The sequence below is a fragment of the Pan paniscus genome, chromosome 11 (assembly GCF_029289425.2).
Source record: "Pan paniscus chromosome 11, NHGRI_mPanPan1-v2.0_pri, whole genome shotgun sequence".
Classification (NCBI taxonomy): domain Eukaryota; kingdom Metazoa; phylum Chordata; class Mammalia; order Primates; family Hominidae; genus Pan; species Pan paniscus.
In genome coordinates, this window is record NC_073260.2 from 1,142,875 (window position 1) to 1,164,916 (window position 22,042).

The 22,042-nt window shown below is 46.4% G+C and overlaps 1 pseudogene; it reads right to left on the minus strand.

Moving 5' to 3' along the window:
• Nucleotides 1-2,956: 2,956 nt before the first annotated feature.
• On the minus strand, nucleotides 2,957-21,896 carry LOC129398719 (tubulin beta 8B-like; annotated as a pseudogene).
• Nucleotides 21,897-22,042: the final 146 nt, after the last annotated feature.

Here is a 22,042-nt window from a genome sequence, read left to right on the forward strand (position 1 = left end):
AAATGCTCTCCAGCTTGGCACCCACAGCCCAGCTCAAAGGCAGGGACTGTGGTTGCTTTGCAAATGAGTGAGGCTGGGTCCCTGCCCTCACCGGGCTTACCATCTAGGTATGGAGAGGAGTAACGTAAGGTGAAGTCAGAAAAGAATCAAAAGAAAGTCCACACCCTGGAAGGATCTGAGGCAGAAGGAAGCTCTTGCTGAACCACCTGAGAGGAGGCGGTCTGGCCTGGGCACCCTGGGGGGCCGGCGCCCCCACTTCAAGGCCCCCCTGGAAGGTGCTTGGCTCTCCGGATGACCCCAGCACTGGGGAGACCCGCTGTGCTTTCCAGGCAGCATAGACACCTCGGTGTAGGTGTTGTGGTGCCACAGGGAAGGGTGTTTCTTCCAGCCTGGTTCTCAGGACGGGCTGCTGGCTGGAACAAACCCCACCTCTATCTGAGCCACCAACCATCTGAACCGGTATTCTCTCTGTCTGACAAATATTCCTCCTTCTTTACATCCCAGAAACGGTGAAAATGCACAATGCCTCAGGACACCTTGAGGAAGGAGCAGCGTGTTGCTGCCGAGGGTGAACACGCGTGGTCTCTGTGGAGAGGCGACAGATCTCCCTGGGCGTCAGTCATCCTGGGACTGGGTGTCGTGGAAGAAGGTGACACCAGGCAGAAACCAAGAGCAGGGGAGCTGCAGGCCGGCATCAGAGCCCATATCAGAGCAGAGTGGCCCCTGAGCGGGGAGGGAGCCGGAGATCACTGTTGGAGGAGGGCCCGGCACCTGCACCTGAGGACGTGAGTATAATAAAAGAGCATAAATAATATAATAAAAGAGAGTATAATAAAAAAATAATTTAAAGAAAAGAGAGCTTGATAAATCTGTTTCTTCATCTTCATAATAATGTCAAATTTGTTGAGATTTTTTTTAAATGGCACGATTTGTCTACAGATCTTTGTACTCTGGCTTAAATTAAATATATATACAACTTATATAATAAAATACTGGGCTGTTTTATTATTATATTGATAATTTCTTAGTCAACACTACTTTGATCATATTCTATAAACGGCACTGTAAGACCTGTGACTGGTTATCAACAACATACAGTGATTATGAGAGTTTCATGTGACAGATGAAGGAAGGTTGGTTAGTGCAGTGGCAATAGTTGGCAACCTGAGAAACTGAGCTTACAATTTTAGAAAAGTATTATTCTTTCTAACTAGATATTTCCATGAAAAGAACCTTGTGAAATGCAGAAATGCCAAAAGAATAATTATAAGATAATAACCAAATAACTAAAATACATCTCAATTTCTCTGACAATTTAACTTAATGCAGGGTACAGGCAGAATCACGATGTTTACAAACATAGACATTTATGATCTCGAGACATTTAATTCTTAGCTGGTTGAGGAAAACAGTAGTAGAACTGTTATTGCAGAGATAAAAGACAGAAAACAGTGGAAGGGCTAGATCACAAATCATATGTTCCAGTTTTGGAAACCTCTAAAAATCCTGCCTGGTGATAGGTTTTTCTTATCTCATTATTAAAGAATATATGAGCAGGCAGGGCATGGTGGCTCAAACCTGTAATCCCAGCACTTTGGGAGGCCAGTGTTGGAGGATCACTTGAGGCCAGGAGCTCAAGACTAGCCTGGGCAACATAGCAAGACCCTGTCTCTACAATTTCTTTTTAAACCAGCCGACTGTGGCGGCATATGCCTGTAGTCCCAGCCACTAGGGAGGATGAGGTGGGAGACTGGCTTGACCTTAGGTGTTTGAATCTGGAGTCATCTGTGATTGTGCCACTGCACTCCAGCAAGAATGACAGAGCTAGATCCTGTGTACAAATATACACATATTGTATATATTGTCAATGACCAGTCACAGGTCTTACAATGCTGTTTATACAATATGGTAAAAATAATGTTGACAAAGAAATTATCACAATAATAATAATAAAAGCCCTGTGTGTTATTATTTAAGTTGTTCATAAATTTAATGTAAATGAGGTAGAGTAATAAAGATCTGTAGACAAATCATGTCATTTATTTTTTTAATCTCAACATAATATAACTTTTTTTTTTTTTTTGAGACAGTCTCACTCTGTCGCCCAGGCTGGAATGCTGTGGCTAGATCTCAGCTCACTGCAAACTCCACCACCCTGGTTCAAGCGATTCCTCTGCCTCAGCCTCCCGAGTAACTGGGATTACAGGTTCCTGCCACCGTGCCTGGCTAATTTTTGTATTTTTAGTAGAAACGGGGTTTCACCATTTTGACTAGGCTGGTCTTAAACTCCCGACCTCGTGATCCACCGGCTCGGCCTCCCAAAGTGCTGGGATAACAGATGTGAGCCACCACACCCAGCCAACATTTCTTTTTTAAAGTGTGCAAGCTCTTTGACCATCATGTCTCTGTGCATCACTGTGATAAGATAACCAGAGCAACTGTTTCTGCCGTGGAGTTGGGAGGAGATAAAGACACATCCTTTGGGCTTTGGGCGCTCTTATCAGGATCAGGGAGGCCCCTGCCCTCTGATTTTCTCTCTCTTAAATGTGCAAAGTACAGAGATTTTTATCATGAATAATTTTAAGAGAAATTAAAAATTCTATAATGTTCAAGGACATGCAGGTTTTCTATTGATCATGTTTCTTCTTGATATTTTTAGTCCCTGGCCAGCCGCAAAGGAATAATCTCTATCATCATCATTGTGTTCCTTTGTGTTTTAACCTTTCCTGATTCCATTCTCTCTACCTTTTATTTTGAAGAATAGACACCAGAAAACCCTGTCCCTACCAAATGCAAAAAAAAAAACCCTAAAATTATAAATATTCACATTGACAAGTCACATTTGTGAATATATATTTTAATTACAAAATTACAATTTTAAACTTTCAGAGGAAGTGGTAGTAATATAAAACAGAAGACATTTTTATAATAAGGAACTCTTATATTTTGCAAATTATTATTCTCTCATCACCAAATAGTGCTACCTAAAGTAATATACAACCAATTTAATAAGTTTAGTTTTAAAAAACACAAAATTACAAAACAATTAATACAATCTTTGAAATCATGATGCATATTGCCAGCCTCCCTTCAGGTAAAGTTCTATTAACTCTACGAAAATTTTCTAAATGGCAGATGTTACATTTCCAGATAGCTTTGTGGTAACCAAAAAAGAATTGATTTATTAGCAATTTTTATATCTCATTGAGACAAAATATTATTTGTGATAAATATTGTTACGTATTTAAAACATCTCATGTATTAAGAAATCATACTTTAGATGGGGCCAAGCTGGCCTCTTAGAAGCAGCTGTGGCCTGCGGCTCTCACGGAGAGCAGTGAAAACTGCGAGTGAATTCTGCACCTTCAGTTGAGGTATCCAGGTTCTTGCATTGGGACTGACTAGCCAGACAGCTCGACCCACAGGGAGTGAGGAAAAGCAAGTGGGGCGATGGCCCACCCAGGTGTGGCACGGAGCTAGGGGAGCCCCCACTCGCAGCCAAGGGAGGCGGTGAGTGATTGTGCGACTCTGCCCGGGAAACCATGCTTCTCCCACGGATCTTTGCAACCTGCAGATCGGGAGGTCCCCTGGTGAGCTCAGCCATGGCCTTGGGTCTGAAGCACAGAGCTGTGTGGAGTCTCGGCGGAATGCTCACTGGGGCATGCGTGAAAGCCCAGGAGTTTTGCATCCTCTGCCCCGAGAATTCCAGCAAAGCGGGAGATACATCCGTGCATTCCCCTAGGAAGGGGGCTGAATCCAGGGAGCCAAGTGACATCATTCTGAGGCCCCACTCCCACAGCGCCTCACAAGTCCCATTGGCTTGGAATTCCAGCTGGCCAGCGGCAGTAGGCTGGAGACAGCCGGAGATGGACCGAGTTCCCGGGGGAGGGCAGCCACTCTATCTGTGGTTTGAGTTGGCCGCTCTAGCCTGCTGGCACCAGGGACCAGGAGGAGTCCCCCATAACACAGCACAGCTGCTGTGCCTGAGCGTGGCCAGGCTGCTTCTTTAAGTGAGACCGAAATCCATCCCTCCTCACCGGACAGGGCCTCCCCATCGGAATTTTAGCAACTCCAGCCAGAGTTCTATGGACAGAACTCTGATTTCTCCCTGGGATGAAGTCCCCAGGGAGAGGGGTAGCTGCTGTCTCCCCAGTTCAGCCGACTGAGCCTTTCCAGCCTGCTGGCTCTGGAGACTCCTGGCAGTCACCACAGCACACCTGCTCTGCCAAAGGGCAGCCAGACTGCTTCTTTAAGCAGTCCCTGATCCTGTTTCTCCTGACTGGGCAAGACCTCCCAACAGGGGTCTCCAGACACCTCCTACAGGAGAGTTCCAGCTGGCATCAAGTCGGTACCTCCTTGGACTGGTGCTCCCAGAGGAAGGAACAGGCTGCGATCTTTGCTGTTTTGCAGCCTTCACTGGTGATACCTCCAGGTGCAGGAGAGACTGAGGTGACCAGGGTCCAGAGTGGACCCCCAGAAAACCACAGCAGACCTAGGGAAGAGTGGTCTGACTGTTAAAAACAAACAGAAAGCAACAACATCAACAAAAAAGACCCCATAAAAACCCCATTCAAAGGTCAGCAATGTCAAAAATCAAAGGTAGATAAGCCCACAAAGATGAGAAAACATAACACAAAAACGCTGAAAACTCAAAAAGGCAGAATGCCTCTTCTCCTCTAAATGACAACAACACCTCCCCAGCAAGGGCACAGAACTGACCCCAGGCTGAGATGGCTGAATTGACAAAAGTAGGCTTTAGGAGGTGGGTAATAACAAACCACACTGAGCTAAAGGAGCACATTCTAACTTAATGCAAGGAAGCTAAAAATCATAAAAGAAATTACAGAAGGTGATAACCAGAATATTCAGTTTAGAGAGGAACATAACTGACCTGATGGAGGTGAGAAACACAACACGAGAACTTCACAATGCAACCACAAGTATCACTAGCAGAATAGGCCAAGTGGAGGAAAGAATCTCAGAGCTTCAAAACCATCTGTCTAAGACAGGAAGAGAAGAATAGAGAAAAAAGAACAGAGAAGAATAGAGAAAAAAGACCAAAAAAGAATGAATAAAACCTTCAAGAAATATGGGATTATGTAAAAAGACTGAACCTAAGACTGATAAGGGTACCTTGACCCACCACGATCAAGATGGCTTCATCCCTGGGATACAAGGTTGGTTCAACACAGGCGAATCTATAAATGTAATTCCTCACATAAACAGAATTAAACACAAAAACAACACGATTATCTCAACAGATGCAGAAAAGGCCTTCAATAAAATTCAACATCCCTTCATGTCAAAAACTCTCAATAAACTAGCTATTGAAGGATCACACCTCAAAATAATAAGAGCCATATATGACAAACCCACAGCCAATATCATACTGAATGAGCAAAACCTGGAAGCATTCCCCTTGAGAACTGGCACAAGACAAGGATGGCCTCTCTCACCACTCCTATTCAACATAGTACTGGAATTTCTGGCCAGGGCTATCAGGCAGGAGAAAGAAATAAAGGTATTTAAATAGGAAGAGAGGAAGTCAAATTATCTTTGTTTGCAGATGACATGATCCTGTATCTAGAAAACCCCATCATCTCAGCCCAAAAGCTTCTTAAGCTGATGAACCACATCAACAGAATCTCAGGATACAAAATCAATGTGCAAAAATCGCTAGTATTCCTAAACACCAACAACAGGCAAGTAGAGAGCCAAATCATGAATGAACTTCATTCACAATTACTACAAAGAGAATAAAATACATAGGAATACAGCTAACAAGCGAAGTGAAGAACCTCTTCAAGGAGGACTACAAACCACTGCCCAGAGAAATCAGATAGGACACAAACAAATGGAGAAGCATTCCATGCTCATGGATATGGAAGAATTAATTCATGAAAATGGCCATAGTGCCCAAAGTAATTTATAAAAGAATTCAATGCTATTCCCATTAAACTACCAATGACATTCTTCACAGAATTAGAAGAAACTATTTTACAATTCTCATGAACCAAAAAAGAGCCCAAATAGCCAAGACAATTCTAAGCAAAAAGAACAAAGCTGGAGGCATCACACTACCCAACTTCGAACTATACTATAAGGCTACAGTAACCAAAACAGCATGGTACTGGTACAAAAACAGACACATAGACCAATGAAACAGAATAGAGAACTCTGAAATAAGACCATACACATACAACCATCTGATCTTTGACAAACCTGACAAAAACAAGCAATGGGGAAAGGATTCCTTATTTAATAAATCATGTTGGGAAAACTGGCTAGCCATATGCAGAAAACTGAAACTGGACATCTTCCTTATACCTTATACAAAAAAATAACTCAAGATGGAATAAAGACTTAAACATAACACCTAAAACCATAAAAACCCTGGAAGAAAACCTAGGCAATACCATTCAGGACACAGGCATGGCATTCAGGACATAGGCATGGGCAAAGACTTTATGACTAAAACACCAAAAGCAATGGGAACAAAAGCCAAAATTGACAAATGGGATCTAATTAAACTAAAGAGCTTCTGCACAGCAAAATAAACTCATCAGAGTGAACAGACAACCTACAGATTGGGAGAAAATTTTTGCAATATGTCTGACAAAGGGCTAATATCTAGAATCTACAAAGAACTTAAAGAAATTTACAAGAAAAAAAACAACCCCATCAAAAAGTGGGCAAAGGAAACGAACAGACACTTCACAAAAGAAGACATTTATGCGGCCAACAAACATATGAAAAAAAGCACATCATCCCTGGTCATTAGATAAATGCAAATCGAAGCCACAGTGAGATACCATCTCACACCAGTTAGAATGGCGATTATTAAAAAGTCAGGAAACAACAGATGCTGATGAGGCTGTGGAGAAATAGGAATGCTTTTACACTGTTGGTAGGAGTGTAAATTAGTTCAGTCATTATGGAAGACAGTGTGACAATTCCTCAAGGTTCAGCAATCCCATTATGGGGTATATACCCAAAGCATTATAAATTATTATACTATAAAGACACATGCACTGTATGTTTATTTCAGCACTGTTCACAATAGCAAAGACTTGGAACCAACCCAAATTCCCATCAATGATAAACTGGATAAAGAAAATGTGGCACATATACACCATGGAATACTACACATTTATGTCCTTTCCAGGGACATGGATGAAGCTGGAAATCATCATTCTCAGCAAACTAACACAAGAAAAGAAAACCAGGCCAGGAGCAGTGGCTCATGCCTGTAGTCTCAGAACTTTGGGAGGCCGAAGTGGGCAAATCACCTGAGGTGAGGAGTTTGAGACCAGCCTGACCAACATGGAGAAACCCCGTCTCTACTAAAAATAGACACAATTAGCCAGGCATCTTGGCACATGCCTGTAATCCTAGCTACTTGGGAGGCTGAGGCAGGAGAGTCGCTTGAACCCAGGAGGCAGAGGTTGCAGTAACCCAAGATCATGCCATTGCACTCCAACCTGGGCAACAAGAGTGAAATTTTGTCTCAAAAAAAAAAGAAAGAAAGAAAAAGAAAAAGAAGAAAAGAAAACCAAACACTGCATGTTCTCACTCATAAGTGGGAGTTGAACAATGAGAACACATGGACACAGGGAGGGGAACATCACACACTGGGGCCTGTCGGGGGGTGGGAGGCTGGGGGAGGAATAGCATTAGGAGAAATACCTAATGTAGATGACAGGTTGACGGGTGCAGCAAACCACCATGGCACGTGTATACCTATGGAACAAACCTGCATGCTCTGCCCATGTATCCCAGAACTTAAAGTACAACAAAGAAAACTTTACATAAATGCATAAAGTCTAGAACAGCTAATATATTATAATGAAATATTAACTATAATCCCAGCTCAAAGAGAACACCATGAAATTATGAAGGGCTTTCCACAAATCTCTAAATTTATGTCTTCATAAGATTACATTTCTATTTCTTCTTGAATAATTTCCTTATTTTAGCTATGATTTAGTGATAGTAAGATGGTAATTATGAGGAGAAACTTCTCCCAACACTGCATTGAGAAAATTCTGCCTCATTTCACCACACACCAGAGTCTTAAGCAGTCACTTCTAATGTAGCTGAACAATAGATCCTCACCCACCTGAATCTATGAATTGAATCCACGTATGTGAGATAAGGCCCCCAAGGAGTGGTAGTAAGCTGGGAATGCCATCAGCTCATCTTCCTTCAAGCCTATATTTGTCATTGTCACTTGTAGAAGCAGGACAGCCCTGGCGTTGGGGTTGGTAGAAACAGAGAGTATCAAAGGGAAAACTGAACTTCCCTAATTTTTGGAAAACAGCAGATTGGAGACAGATGGGCTCCAGCGTTTTCCATGTGTGAGGTCATTGTCCCAGGCAGCCTTGCTCAGGACCACATTTCTTGTCAGCAAAACAGAAGTCAAACGATATTTCTACCTTCCAAGAGAATAGAACATAATGTCAGATTTTCTCATGGATTCCCACAAGTTCAAGAAAGTTTCATGGCCTTATTTAACTGCTTAAGCATTTCAACTAAAAAATTATTTGTCTTTCAAATACACAGGAATCTATTTGGAAAAATTTTAACCAGAAAAAGTTGGAATTCTAAAGTAAAAAATGCATAAGGCCATCAAAATTTTTTATAGCTTTTAATTTAGATGTCAATGGGGGAAAAAAGACATTCTCTGAAGTTTGCTTTTATACCATTAAAGACTTATTTTTTATTACCAGCAATACAGGGCAACTCATTCAGGTTGAATCTTGAAGGTAAACTTTAACTTAATTTTAAGTTTTGGCTAATTTTTAAGCATTTATCAGTCACCTACCATGATTTCATCTCAGAAACCAAAATCTCAATTTCATTTAGACCTTTGAAATCTTAAAACAGAAAATTAAATGCTTCAAAATAATATTCATGTAGAGGCTTATATATGTGGACCAGGAATCTCCATGTATTACAAAGTTAATGAGAACATAACAAATGTTGATACACACATTTAATTCTTAAATAAAAACTTACAACAAATAAAACTGTAACAAATCAAGAAAATTTTGTAGGTTTCACATTTTATGTCTAAAAATATAGGTATTAAACACTCAAGGATGGATAAAAGAAATCACAAGAGAAAACAGAAAATATCTAGAGACAAATTAAAAATATGAAATACCGAAAGTTAAGAGATACATCAAAAACAGTACCATAAGGGAAAAATTTATAGCTATAAATGATAATAAAAAATAAGATACCGAATCAACAACTTTACTCCTAAGGAACTAAAAACAGAGGGAAAAAGGGGGACAACTAAAAGAGGGACAACTAAAAGAGGGACAACTAAAAGAGGGACAACTAAAAGAGGGACAACTAAAAGCTAGCAAAATTTTAAAAATGATAAAGATAGCAGTGGAAATAAGTGAAATAGAGAACAGAAAAACAATATCAAAAATCAACAAAACCAAGTTTGTTCTCTGAAAAAGATCAGAATTGACAAAATTTTATCTAGATTGACTAAGGAAAAAAAGGGAATACTCAAATTACTAAACTCAAAAATAAAATGGGTACATTACTAACAAATTTTTGGAGTAAAAAAAGCATGCACGAGAGTACCATAAGGAACTATACACTAAAAAATTGAGTAACCTAAATAAAATGAACAAATTCCTAGAAACAAAAAACCTACTAAGACTGAATCAGAAAAGTTGAATAAACCTATTCAGCAAGGAGACTCAGCAAGAAGATGACATCAGTAATCAAAAACCCAGCAACAAAGAAAAGCCTGGACCAGATGGCTTCACTGTTGAATTCTACCCAACATTTAAAGCAGAATTAACACCAGTTTTTCTCAAACTTTTTCAAAATGTTGAAGAGGAGGTAACATTTTCTAACTTATTCTACGAGGACGGTATTACCCCGACACCAAGTCAGACAAAGGCACCATAAGAAAACCACAAACAAACATCCCTTACAAATGCTGATGCAAAAATCCTCAACAAAATACCAGCAATTCAAATTTAGCAGTACATTAAAAGGATTATACACTATGAATGAGTATAATTGACTCCTGAAATAAAAGTATGTTCCAACACATGAAAATCAGCATAATATCACATTAACATAAAGAAGGAAAAAACCTCATGTGGTCATCTTAATCAAAGAAGAAAAAGCATTTGTCAAAATTTAACCCACGTTCATGATAAAATATACTTAATGAGATATAAAAAGGAATAAAACACCTTAACATAAGGTTATATTTAAAAAAACACACAGCTAACATTATAATGAAAGACTGAAAGCTTTTACCCTAAGAGCAAAATCAAGGATGCCTGCTTTTACTACTCCTATTTAATATAGTACTGAAGGTTCTAGTTAGTTAAAACAATAAGGCAAGTAAAATAATAAAAGATATTCCAATTTTTAAAAAAGTAAAATTTTCTGTTCGCAGATGACATAACTTTATATATTAAAAATCTTTTAGTTTCTGTGAGATAAACTATCAGATGCAATAAATAACATTCAGCAAAACTGCAGGATACAAAATCAAGACACAAAAATCGGTTGTATTTCTACAATAACAAACTATCTGAAGAAGAAATCAAGACAACAGTATCATGTATGATAGCATCAAAAGAATAAAATACTTAGAAGCCCACTTAACCAAGGAAATTAAAAACCTGTACAGCAAAACTATAAACATTGCAGGAAAGTATTAAAGATGACACAAATAAATGAAAAGACATCATGTGTTTATGGACTGGAAGACAAAACCTCATCAAGACGCCATTGTTATCAATAGTTATCTACAGATTCAATAAAATCACTATAAAAATTCCAATATTTGCAAAAGTAGAAAAACCTATTCTGAAATTCAGATGAAATCTCAAAAAACCCCAAGTAGCCAAATCAATCTTAAAAACTAACAAAGTTAGAGGACTAACACCTCCTGGTTTCAAACTTACTGCAATGCTTCAGTACCCAAAACAATGCTGTACCACCACAGAGACAGACATAAAGACCAATGCAATAGAAATAAAGAACCAAAAAACACAGTCATGATTTTTAACAAGGGAGTCAAAACTACAGGGAAAGGACAGTATATTTTTAAATGGTGTTAAGAATGAATATTTACATGGAAAACAATACAGTTGGACCCTTACCTTACACCATATAAAAAACTTAATTTAAAATGGACCAAACATCTAATTGTAAGAGCTAAGACTATAAAACCCTTAGAAGAAAACATAGGAAAAATATTTCATAACGTAGAATCTGACAATAACTTCTTGGATATGACAGTGAAAGCACAAACAACAACAAAAATACATAAAAAGAACTTCATCAAAGTGACAAGCTGTTATGTATCTGAAGATACAATCAATAGATTGAAAATAAATTCACGAAGAGAAAGAAAATATTCACACATTATATATTTGATAAGTAATTAATATCCAGGCTATGTAAAGACCTCAGCAACAACAACAAAACAATCAAATTTAAACATGAGCAAAGGTTTTAGAATACACATTTCTCTAAAGAAGATATGCAAATGACCAGCAAGCACAGGATAAGGTGCTCAGCATCACTAATCATGAGAAAAAAGTAAATCCAAACCACAGTGCAATACCAACTGACACATGTAAGCATAGCTGCCATCAAAAACACCACCACCAGCAAAGCAAAACAACAAAGCCCCAGAGAACAGCAAATGCTGGATGTGGAGAAGTCAGGACTCCTGCACACTGCTGGTGGGAAAGTAAGATGGCACAGCCACTGTGGAAAACAGTAATCACCATATGATCCAGTAATTCCGCATCTGGGTATATACCCCAAAAAACTGAAAGTGGGAATTTGCACACCCCTGTTTATAGCAGCATTCACAAGAGCCAGACGGTAGAAAAAGCCCAAATGTCCATCTACAGATGAATGGATAAGCAAATATGATCAATACACACAATGATATATTATTCAGCCTTAAAAAGAAATTCTAATACATGCTGCAACATAAACCTTGAAAACATTAAAACAAAAAAATGCAAATACTCCATGCTTTCCACTTTTCTAGTGTACCTAGAGCAGTTAAATTCATAGACACAGAAAGTAGGATGTGGTTTCCAGGGGATGGGGGGAAGGGAGAGGGGAGCTATTGTTCCGTGGATACAAAGTTTCACTTTGGGATAATAACACAGGGTTGGAATGGATACTGGTGATAGTTGCACAACAATGTATTTATACTTAATGTACTTAAATTTTCTCTTATACATATTTTACCACAAATTAGCAAATATTTAAAAATCTACATGTTTCTTTGAACTGTTTTACATCCCTTGTCCACTTTTCAATTTGGCTGTTGGTCTTTTAATAATTTAGGATAGCTATATAGCTATATATATACACATATATTACCCAAATTAGCTTTTTGTCTGTCATGTATGTTGCAGATCTGTTTCCCCAGTCTGTTGACTTTTGACTTTGAGGCATTTTTCTCACCTATAAAGTTTTAATTTTTATAGAGTCAAATGCATCAGTCTTCTATTCGAAGACTTATTTATGGGTTTGGTGTTTCAGTTTAGGCTGATAAAGAAGTTGTAGATATGGATAAAGGAGATGGTTGTACAACACATTATACTGGATGCCACTCAACTGTATGTTTAAACATGGTTAAAATGGTAAGTTTTATGTTGTATATATTTTACCACCAAAAAAGGGCCAGGCTTAGATGTTTATATGTTAGGGGTTTGGAGTACCTCTAACATTTATTCCCCTCCAGGGGAATAATTTATAAACACCCACACAAGAAAAGTAGATACTGACTTCACAAATCTCCTTACAAGTCCCACAGCAAGGGCTGTCTGGGAAAGCAGAGGTGGAAAAAGTCACATAAACTTGAGGTCAGTGTGAGACCTCCCATCCCCTACTCTGGAATCAGTTGGAGGAAGGCAGGCATGCAGGCTGAGCTGGAGAGATGAGCTGGGGTGGGCAGAAATGTCCTCCCATGAGCCTAGACCTTAAGTGCTCCCACATGCTCCCAGGCATGTATCAAACCAAAAAAGCAGGCTAGGAGGGCAACACATCTACCTGTATACAGGGAGCTATGAAATATCTGAGCTGCGCAAGTGATGCACAAGGAGACAGAAGCAGTATGACCTTTACACAGTGACCTGGCTCAAATAATTTCAGGCTGTCATTAACCAGGCGAGCTCCGCTTTCTCTCTGAGGTAGGTAAACTTGAGGGGGTAAAGTGGGAGTTGGGGAAAATGGAAAAGAAAGCCTGGTAGTATTTCTTCTAACTCTGTTATAAATAAAAAGTAAAACATAGATGCTGTTTCTCAGGGCCCAAATGTTAGGTGAAAAAATGTCATCTCAGTCATGTGATGTGGACTTCAGCCGAGCAGTACACACATGGTCATTTATCCTTTCCCTCTGCATGTTGTGTGCTTTTTCAGTTTATAATGTACCTGATCCACTTGTCTCATCACACTAGCTGCAAACAAGGCCACTGAATGTCACACCAAGTGGCCAGCATGTCTGTGAAGGGCAGAAAGTGGGGCAGCCAAACAGCTGGCAGAGGCCAGCTAGTAAGTACCTGATGCCCACTCCATAGAGGACTCCACAATTAAAAGACAAGATCAGCAAGTGTCAGGCTGCCTCACTAGTTATCCCTCCAAATAAAAAAATAAAAGTAACCCCTCCAGGGAACGTGTGTGTACACACAAAAGTACATGCACACAGCTACATGCAAACGGGAAAGGCTGGGAAGGAACCAAATCCACCTCTGAACACCAGTTACTTGTGGGGAAGGGGCAGGTGAAGCCAACTGTCAGCATTACTCACCTTTTCAACTATGAGCTTGCATCAATTTTAGCAATTTCTCATAAAAAGGCAATTTTCACTCCTTGGCTGATGACCCAGGTCCTGCAAAACTGAGCCACCAACAACCACCTGCACCACTTCCCATGAGGCCAAATAATGGCTTCCCTCAAAGCTCAGCCCTCCCACCCACCTCCCAGTCCTCTCCCATGCAGAGGGTTGCCGGCCTCCTGGGGTACAGGGGTCCAGGCCAAACCCAACCCACAGATGGTTGGTGAAACCAGCACATATCCAAGGGCCTTTTCCCCACCTGGGCCATGTGCCCACTGCATAGATAGGCCTGTGCTTGCTCCCCAAGGACAGAGACTCCCTTTTCTTCCATTGGAATGAGGGGTGGGGAGATTTGATGGTGTCCTGTACAGGTTGGGTGTTAATCTGATGTGGTGCTCTTGGAGAAGCTTACCTGAGTTAGGTGCTTTCACAGCACGTGGTGTGTGCTGCCCCTTCAAGCTGCAGGAGTCCTAGAAGGTAAGTGCTACTGCAACCCCCATTTACTGGTGAACAGAGGTCAGGTGATCTGCAGCTGACCAAGCAGCTACTAAGTGCCCAACAGGCTGGATCTGCATCTCACTTGCAGAGGCCCTGCCTGGATGCTGGGGCTGCCCTGAGACTCCCTCCTCCTCCTCTTCCCTCCACAGCTCTCCCTGCTTCTATCCACAGCTGTGCTCCAGGTGGGGAACACCTATGGATGCACCAGGGTGCAACTACTCAGAGTCAAGCATGCATAAGGGCCCCTGCTCTATGCTGTTTCCATATCCAAGCCCAAGCTCATCTAGAGCTTCAGCAAATCCAAGCCTCCCTGAATTCCCTGCAAGACCAAACTGAGCCCTACAACCCCCACCACTCTGGTTAGCTGCCAGTCCCAGCCCCTGTTCCCTCCTGGGCCCCTGTCTGTACAGTTCTGAAGTCCTACAAGAATGTTGAGATCCTAAGCCGACTCTCACCCAAAGAGGTAAACAACCAGGGGCCTCCAGGTGCAGAGAGAACATACCCAGACAGGTTCTGCTGCCTGTAGGCTTGATGTCTTTCCCCTACAACACGCCTTGCTTGCCAGGCTGGAAGAGGGGCTCCAGAAACTCGGGAAACCTGGGCCTGTAGCTGGCATGTGGAAAAAAGGCCTGGAAAAGCACCATTCCTGTCCATGAAGCCCCCAGATGGAACCAGGTAATTGGGAAATACATGGGCACCAAGCCTGACCCCCCCTCAGACCCAGGTGGGAACTGCAGTGGTGACTTGCCCCCTCTGCCAGTCTGGCTGTACCACTACAGGAGAGAGGAACATCTAGCCCCACGCATGAGTGGAGACACCAGGTGTGGGCAGGTTCCAGTGGTTGCTGCAGCTGAACCTTCCCAACCAGGTCCATGCAAGACCATCTCAGATGGGTGCACACCTGGGTTGGGCAAGGACACCCCTTAGAGAGTGAGAGCAACTGAGGAGGGCTGTCACAGAGGCCCCTTTTCCTGCTCCTAGAACAGGTTGGGCGAGTATGGGGGAGGGTGGGGGAGTGTGGGGGAGTGTGGGGGAGTGTGGGGGAGGCTGGGGGAGTGTGGGGGAGGCTGGGGGAGTGTGGGGGAGGCTGGGGGAGTGTGGGGGAGGCTGGGGGAGTGTGGGGGAGGTAGGGGGAGTGTGGGGGAGGTAGGGGGAGTGTGGGGGAGGTAGGGGGAGTGTGGGGGAGGTAGGGGGAGTGTGGGGGAACCTCTCCCACCTCCCAGCTGCTTCCAGGAGCCACTTCTTTCGAGAAGAGACACTCTCCTGCCTGCCTGTTCCCATTTGGCTGCAATAGACCATTGCCAACATTCAGAGAACAAGAAGGGGCCTCACCTGTTTTCCCTGACATGTAGGAGGCAGATGGGCATTCCCAGGGGACCTGGAGTAGAACCTGTTCATCTGCCCACCCCCAGGCTATGCTGGCTTCATGTTATCTGTGTGATGGGGGTAGGGTGGGAATTACCAAGAGACCATCACACAGGCCATGGACAAGTTCTACAAGAGCCAGGGAGAACACTGTCCGTGCATGCTGCCCAGCACCCAGCTCCCAGCTCACACACACAGCTCTCATTTGACAGCTTCCCCAAAGCAGGCTTTGCAGTCCAGGCTCCCCGAGAAGCCTGGGGAGGAGACCCTGCCAGGCTGAAGGGCCTGTACCCAAAGGTGCCACCCTCACCAGGCTCATCCTGGCAATCTTGGATTATTTTTGCCCTGAAGTTTTGGAGTGGGGGACAGAGAGACAGCAGACAGTACTCATTAGCCACCTTTCCAGAGAGCATCAGTCCTCCAGACTGGGGCAGGTCAGACCTCCACTCAGGCGTTTTTCTCACTGGTTGCCAGTTGGGGGAAGCAGCATTTGTGAGCACCTGCCTGTCTCCCCACGTCCTGTTCAGAAACCCCATCTGTGCCTTTGGAGGGACTGCCCTGAGCACAGAGGCCCCGCAATCACATCCACGGCCCCCAGGACCTAATCCCCTTCTACACAGGGGTTCAGTGCATGTCACAGGCCCCGCAATCACATCCACGGCCCCCAGGACCTAATCCCCTTCTACACAGGGGTTCAGTGCATGTCACAAGGCCCCGCAATCACATCCACGGCCCCCAGGACCTAATCCCCTTCTACACAGGGGTTCAGTGCATGTCACAAGGCCCCGCAATCACATCCACGGCCCCCAGGACCTAATCCCCTTCTACACAGGGGTTCAGTGCATGTCACAAGGCCCCGCAATCACATCCACGGCCCCCAGGACCTAATCCCCTTCTACACAGGGGTTCAGTGCATGTCACAAGGCCCCGCAATCACATCCACGGCCCCCAGGACCTAATCCCCTTCTACACAGGGGTTCAGTGCATGTCACAAGGCCCCGCAATCACATCCACGGCCCCCAGGACCTAATCCCCTTCTACACAGGGGTTCAGTGCATGTCACAAGGCCCCGCAATCACATCCACGGCCCCCAGGACCTAATCCCCTTCTACACAGGGGTTCAGTGCATGTCACAAGGCCCCGCAATCACATCCACGGCCCCCAGGACCTAATCCCCTTCTACACAGGGGTTCAGTGCATGTCACAAGGCCCCGCAATCACATCCACGGCCCCCAGGACCTAATCCCCTTCTACACAGGGGTTCAGTGCATGTCACAAGGCCCCGCAATCACATCCACGGCCCCCAGGACCTAATCCCCTTCTACACAGGGGTTCAGTGCATGTCACAAGGCCCCGCAATCACATCCACGGCCCCCAGGACCTAATCCCCTTCTACACAGGGGTTCAGTGCATGTCACAAGGCCCCGCAATCACATCCACGGCCCCCAGGACCTAATCCCCTTCTACACAGGGGTTCAGTGCATGTCACAAGGCCCCGCAATCACATCCACGGCCCCCAGGACCTAATCCCCTTCTACACAGGGGTTCAGTGCATGTCACAAGGCCCCGCAATCACATCCACGGCCCCCAGGACCTAATCCCCTTCTACACAGGGGTTCAGTGCATGTCACAAGGCCCCGCAATCACATCCACGGCCCCCAGGACCTAATCCCCTTCTACACAGGGGTTCAGTGCATGTCACAAGGCCCCGCAATCACATCCACGGCCCCCAGGACCTAATCCCCTTCTACACAGGGGTTCAGTGCATGTCACAAGGCCCCGCAATCACATCCACGGCCCCCAGGACCTAATCCCCTTCTACACAGGGGTTCAGTGCATGTCACAAGGCCCCGCAATCACATCCACGGCCCCCAGGACCTAATCCCCTTCTACACAGGGGTTCAGTGCATGTCACAAGGCCCCGCAATCACATCCACGGCCCCCAGGACCTAATCCCCTTCTACACAGGGGTTCAGTGCATGTCACAAGGCCCCGCAATCACATCCACGGCCCCCAGGACCTAATCCCCTTCTACACAGGGGTTCAGTGCATGTCACAAGGCCCCGCAATCACATCCACGGCCCCCAGGACCTAATCCCCTTCTACACAGGGGTTCAGTGCATGTCACAAGGCCCCGCAATCACATCCACGGCCCCCAGGACCTAATCCCCTTCTACACAGGGGTTCAGTGCATGTCACAAGGCCCCGCAATCACATCCACGGCCCCCAGGACCTAATCCCCTTCTACACAGGGGTTCAGTGCATGTCACAAGGCCCCGCAATCACATCCACGGCCCCCAGGACCTAATCCCCTTCTACACAGGGGTTCAGTGCATGTCACAAGGCCCCGCAATCACATCCACGGCCCCCAGGACCTAATCCCCTTCTACACAGGGGTTCAGTGCATGTCACAGGCCCCGCAATCACATCCACGGCCCCCAGGACCTAATCCCCTTCTACACAGGGGTTCAGTGCATGTCACAGGCCCCGCAATCACATCCACGGCCCCCAGGACCTAATCCCCTTCTACACAGGGGTTCAGTGCATGTCACAGGCCCAGCAACTGCCATCTACGACCCCCAGGACCTAATCCCCTTCTACATAGGGGTTCAGTGCATGTCACAGGCCCAGCAACTGCCATCTACGACCCCCAGGACCTAATCCCCTTCTACATAGGGGTTCAGTGCATGTCACAGGCCCAGCAACTGCCATCTACGACCCCCAGGACCTAATCCCCTTCTACATAGGGGTTCAGTGCATGTCACAGGCCCAGCAACTGCCATCCACGGCCCCCAGGACCTAATCCCCTTCTACATAGGGGTTCAGTGCATGTCACAGGCCCAGCAATCATATCCACGGCCCCCAGGACCTAATCCCCTTCTACATAGGGGTTCAGTGCATGTCACAGGCCCAGCAACTGCCATCTACGGCCCCCAGGACCTAATCCCCTTCTACATAGGGGTTCAGTGCATGTCACAGGCCCAGCAATCACATCCACGGCCCCCAGGACCTAATCCCCTTCTACATAGGGGTTCAGTGCATGTCACAGGCCCAGCAATCACATCTACGGCCCCCAGGACCTAATCCCCTTCTACATAGGGGTTCAGTGCATGTCACAGGCCCAGCAACTGCCATCTACGGCCCCAGGACCTAATCCCCTTCTACATAGGGGTTCAGTGCATGTCACAGGCCCAGCAATCACATCTACAGCCCCCAGGACCTAATCCCCTTCTACATAGGGGTTCAGTGCATGTCACAGGCCCAGCAATCACATCTGTAGCCCCCAGGACCTAATCCCCTTCTACATAGGGTTCAGTGCATGTTAGCAAACACTGGGCTCGATTCTTGCCTAGTCCCTGCCAGATATCCCATGCCCACCTCATTAAGAGAATGAGGCCACACAAACACACCCAGGCCATCGTGGTGATGGAGTGGCTGGGGTCCCACTTGCCCACCCTTCATTGCTGGTTCAGAGCCAGCTGTCTGACCACATTTCTACTCCAAGATGGGACTTTGGGGACATTGTCCACCAGGGTCGCTGACCCCTTTTAAAGTTCCAGAAACATGGCCAGCTGGTCCCCTAGAAGTTTGGTACATGGGATAAGCCAAGGCTTGTCTTCAGGAACAGGCTTTCCACCACGTCGCTGCCCGAGGCCCAGGGCATCCCCAAGTTCACGTGAAGCCTGCCTGCCATGTCCACAGCCCATGCCGAGCCCTCCTGGAGCCACTGGAATGCTTGTTCCTGGGCATGTGATGAACCCAGACAGCTTCCGCCTTGCAGGACAACTGTGTGCATCTGGCAGCAGTAGCCAGAGGGCCCATGGAAGATGGAGGTGAAACCAGATGCTGTGAGAACACGTTATTAGTCAAAACTGCATACTATAGAAATGCTTTAAAATGCAGCAGGAGATGTGAAGACACAAATGAACAAGCGCATAGTGACACATGGCTGTCAGAACACAGTAAAGAATCCACACTGCCTCCCCACTTTACCTAGAAAAGGAGAGTTCTAGGCCACCTCCTCCTCAGCACACTCCTCATCCTCCTCCTCGGCCGTGGCATCCTGATATTGCTGATATTCAGACACCAGGTCGTTCACGTTGCTCTCGGCCTCGGTGAATTCCATCTCATCCATGCCCTCGCCCGTGTACCAGTGGAGGAAGGCCTTGCGCCTGAACATTGCTGTAAACTGCTCTGAGACACATGTGAAGAGTTCCTGGATGGCCGTATTATTCCCAATGAAGGTGGCTGACATTTTTAGCCCCCGGGGTAGGATGTCACAGACGGCTGTTTTTACGTTGTCGGGGAACCAGTCAGCAAAGTAGCTGCTGTTCTTATCTTGAATGTTGAACATCTGTTCATCCACCTCCCTCATGGGCATGCGACCCCTGAAAATGGCAGCCGCCGTTAGGTAGCAGCCGTGACGGGGGTCACAGGCAGCCATCATGTTCTTAGCATCAAACATCTGCTGGGTGAGCTCAGCCACAGTCAAGGCCCAGTACTGCTGGCTGCCCCGGCTGGTCAGTGGGGCAAAGCCGGGCATGAAGAAGTGCAGCCGGGGAAACGGGACCATGTTCACAGCCAGCTTCCGCAGGTCAGCATTGAGCTGGCCTGGGAAGCGCAGGCATGTGGTGACCCCACTCATGGTAGCAGACACCAGGTGGTTCAGGTCACCATAGGTGGGTGTGGGCAGTTTTAGGGTCCTGGAACATATGTCATATAGCGCTTCGTTATCTATGCAAAAGGTCTCATCCGCATTTTCTATGAGCTGGTGGACTGAGAGGGTGGCGTTGTAGGGATCCACCATGGTGTCTGACACCTTGGGCGAGGGCAGGACGCTGAATGTGTTTATGATCCTGTCTGGGTACTCCTCCCGGATCTTACTGAGCAGTAGGGTACCGATCCCAGACCCAGTCCCCCCACCCAGGGAGTGGGTCAGCTGGAAACCCTGCAGGCAGTCACAGCTCTCAGCCTCCTTTCTGACAACATCCATCACTGACTCCATCAGCTCCGCACCTTCTGTGTAGCGTCCCTTGGCCCAGTTGTTTCCGGCCCCACAGTGACCTGTAAGACAGTACAGCCGGTCACTCGACGGCCAGGTATACGGTCATCAGTGGTCACCACCATAATGCAGAAAGCACCAGTGTCACGTGAGAGGTGAAAGCACCATTCGCCCTGCAGGTGGAGCAAATGAAACCCCCTCCTCCAGAGTTACAGGACAGCAGCTTCCCCTGTTAGAAATTAAGACAGGAGTCAAACCTGAGACAGGTTCACAGACCTCGCTGCAGGTGGCTCCTGCCCATTCTCAGGAAAGGCAGTAGCCACGGCCCCAGCTCAGCTCCCGGCAGGGACATCAGTAGCTCCTCACCTTGAGGAGACACCCGGGCCTTCCTCCCGAAGCCCGTTTAGGAGAGGCAGATTGAGCGACTCGACTCGGCGGATAGGAGGGTGTTCAGGGGCCCTGGCGCCACAGTTCCCACAGGATGACCTTGGAGCGTTCCTGGATTTTGAGCTGCCCTGGCTAAGGAGCCGCACCCCAGTCCTCGCCCGCAGCTCACCGGAAATGAAGTTGTGTGGCCTGAAGACCTGCCCGAAGGGACCCGAGCGCACAGAGTCCATGGTGCCCGGCTCCAGATCCACGAGCACAGCGCGGGGCACGTACCTGCTACCTGCGTGGGGCGGGAGGGCATGAGCGAGGGGAGAGCCACGTTCCCAGGAGGGCGGTGGGGGAAGGACGGGGGTCTCACCGCTGGCCTCGTTGTAGTACACGTTGATGCGCTCCAGCTGCAAGTGGCTGTCCCCGTGGTAGGTGCCAGCGGAGTCGATGGCATGTTCTTCAGAGATCACCTCCCAGAACTGCAAGAGACAGGAGGGGCCAGACAGGCCGGGGCTGAGTCACGGAGGCGCCCCAGCCCCTCTCCCACCCCCACCCTCATCCGCACCCCCATCCCTAGGCCGCCCTGTCCCTGGGGTCCACCCTAGCCGCCTCACCAGCCACCCAGTTCCACCATCCCCGGCAGGGAGCCCAGGGGCCGCAATGCAGGGGCACCGCTCCCGCCGCTGCCAACATCTTCCCCGGCCACCCGGCAGGCCCGGGCTGGGCCCTCAGAGCCCCGGCTGCCAACCTTGGCCCCGATCTGGTTCCCGTACTGCCTGGCCTACGTGAGCACAATCTCCCTCATGGCTAAGGCAGGATTAGGGCGGCAGCAGAAGCGCGAGAAGGAAGAGCAGACGCGCAGCGACCCAGCCCGCCCTCCGCTAACGCTTAAATAGCCCCGCGTCCACCTCCCTCAGCCTCCGATTGGGCTCCCAGAATAAGCAACAGCTT